Source organism: Lathyrus oleraceus, chromosome 3 (assembly GCF_024323335.1).
Source record: "Lathyrus oleraceus cultivar Zhongwan6 chromosome 3, CAAS_Psat_ZW6_1.0, whole genome shotgun sequence".
In the NCBI taxonomy this organism is placed as follows: Eukaryota; Viridiplantae; Streptophyta; class Magnoliopsida; order Fabales; family Fabaceae; genus Lathyrus; species Lathyrus oleraceus.
The window spans coordinates 386,414,316-386,417,364 of NC_066581.1; the positions used below are offsets into that span (position 1 = coordinate 386,414,316).

Consider the following 3,049-nt stretch of genomic DNA (forward strand, 5'->3'; position numbering starts at 1 on the left):
AGTTTTACACTATTTCCCTTGCAATTTCTATTTCCTTTTTAGCATTTAGTTAATTCTTTTCGCAAAATAGCTTCTACACCGGAAACTATTGTGTACCTTTTTATCGGATCTAACCTTACGTTAGAATCCAGTTTTTATTTCCTTCGTTTTAATTCGTTGTTTAATTGAAGAATCCAAGAACAAATCCTACCGGCTTGTGGTGGAGTGTTCAAGACTACTGTTTAACTTATTCAAGACTACTGTTTAACTTATTCAGGTTCTTTAATTATTATTTAATGCTTTGTTTTATTATTTATTTATATTATCTGCCTGGGATGAGTCTGTTTATGCATGATAAGTATTTAAGTTTGTTTAGCATGTCTGGCTAATTCGCTTAGATATCGGTATGTAAAGTAAGCGGAATAAGGAATCAAAAACTAAGTCGGTTTAATTAAATTTAAAATTAAAATCACTCTTTTTACGGTCTCAATTTACAGGGTTAATAACAAAGGTTTTTTTTTACGAAAGTAAAAGACATAAAGAAGTTAAAATCAATAGAGCGAGAGTTTGAGGTTTTAACTGGACAGTGTAAATTAGACATTAATTCTAGATCAGGGCGAGAGCAAGTTTTAGAGTTAATTAAATTCTGATCTTTTCCAAAAAGTATTTTTAAAGATTGAATGTGAGGACGAGAGTTAAGCATTCGAATTTAATTATATAACCTAAGTCAACAGAGCGAGAGTTTGAGATAAGGGTGTTTAAACGGTCAGTGTTTTCTTGAAAAGAGTTTCTATGGACTGTATTGCTTTCAAAAAATGGTTTTTTGACTTAATTATAAGTGACAGCTACATTAACATAAAATCATGGTTTATTCAACAGAGCGAGAGTTTGAGATAAAACTTTTAATCAATAAAGTCAACTGAAAAGATTTATTTTAAAACCAAGAAACCGACAAAGAATTGATTCCCTAATTACGACGAACTACATACCGATATCCGCTTTATTATATTTAATTTAGATTCTATTTTTAGTTTTAGCTTTTCCCCCAAACAATCAAACATTATCCACCTTAGCTTTACGAAGTAACCTTAGATAACGGTATATCGATTCATAAGTCCCTGTGGGATCGATATCTTTTAAAACTACGCGATAGAACTGTGCACTTGCAGTTTGTACCCCAAATTCGACTCACGAAGTCGAGCGATCAAGTTTTTGGCGCCGTTGCCGGGGACTTTTATTTAATCGATATCGTAACTCTTCCGTTACGCTGTAGAGACTATAGTTTCTTTTTCTTCTGTTCTTTCTTTCGTTGATTTGTATGCCACGCACTCGCTCACAAGGCGAACCGCTCTATTTACGAATCAACGATATCGAACTATATCTCCGAGTCCTACGACGAATTCGGGAATATCGTGCTGCAAACAATCTCCCTCCTGTAGAACTTCCTGATTTCAAAAACATTTTTCCTTCGATACCCGAGATGGCAGAACCAGCTCGTGCTCTTAGAGATTACGCCGCCCCATCGCAAGATGAACCGCATTCAAGTATTGCTCCACCCGCAATTGAAGCAAACAACTTCGAACTTAAACCTTCGCTGTTGCAGGCTGTGCAACAGAACCAATTCTCTGGAAATCCTACCGAGGATCCAAACCTTCATTTATCCGTATTTGTCCAATACGCTGATACTGTTAAAGCTAATGGTGTCACTTCAGAGGCAATTCGACTTCGTCTTTTTCCTTTCTCATTAAGAGATAGCGCTAGAAGATGGCTTCAGTCTCTCCCGTCCAACTCTGTCACCACATGGAACGAGTTGAAGAAAGTTTTTCTTGCCCGATACTTTCCGCCAAGCAAAACAGCTATGTTAAGAGCCCAGATAAACGGATTTAAACAGAAAGACAACGAGTCTCTTTTCGAAGCATGGGAAAGATACAAAGACATGATGAGACTTTGCCCACACCATGGTTTGGAAGACTGGTTAGTAATTCACACATTTTATAATGGTCTCTTGTACAACACAAGGTTAACAATAGACGCCGCTGCAGGTGGTGCACTAATGAACAAACCTTATGCTGATGCTTACCAGCTTATCGAGAGCATGGCCCAAAACCACTATCAGTGGGGAACCGAACGAACAATGGTGGAAAAACCTCAAACGAAAACTAGCATGTACGAGATAAGTAACCTTGATCACGTCAATGCAAAAGTGGATGCTTTGGTCCAGAAAATTGAAAGTTTAAATGTATCACCTCCAGCCGCCGTGGTTGCTATAACTCAGAATTGCGAGGTCTGTGGAATCCAAGGTCACACTCCTACGGATTGTCAACTCTTAACAGGAATCCAAGCAGAGCAAGTAAACTACGCTCAAGGAAGCCCCTACTCGCATACCTATAACTCAAATTGGAAGAACCATCCAAACTTTTCATATAAAGTAATAATGCTTTGTACGCACCTGGACAATCTCCAAATCAAGCCCCAGCTATACCTCCGGGATATCAGAAACCGAACCCATCCATGCCTAACAATAACGCCCCTAGGAAATCCAACTTGGAAATCATGATGGAAAACTTTATAGCTTCCCAACAACAAACCAATAAAGATTTCTTAAACCAGAATGTACACACTGGCGAACAACTTAAACAACTAGCAAGCAAAGTAGATGCCCTGGCTACCCATAACAAAATGCTGGAAACACAAATATCACAAGTAGCTCAACAACAAGCGCCTATTGCTGCCCCAACTGGTACATTCCCTGGACAGCCCCAACCTAACCCGAGAAGCCACGCTCATGCAATCATATTAAGAAGTGGAACGGAAGTGGAAGGACCGTCTGATCCAAGGATAGAAAACCAAAACCCTAAAAAATCAACTGAGGAAAGCGAACCTAAGGAAAAGGAAGAGAGTAATAAGGAACCATAGAAAAGAAGGAACCTTATGTACCTCCACCACCTTACAAACCACCTATCCCTTACCCTCAAAGGCTTGTTAAAACCAAAGATGCGGGCCAATTTAGAAAATTTGTTGATCTCCTTAAACAATTAAACGTTACAATTCCGTTCACCGAAGCTATTAC

The 3,049-nt window shown here is 38.6% G+C and overlaps 1 pseudogene; it reads right to left on the minus strand.

Annotated features, from left to right (window-relative positions):
• Positions 1 to 1,844: 1,844 nt before the first annotated feature.
• Positions 1,845 to 1,944, minus strand: LOC127133846 (uncharacterized; annotated as a pseudogene).
• Positions 1,945 to 3,049: the final 1,105 nt, after the last annotated feature.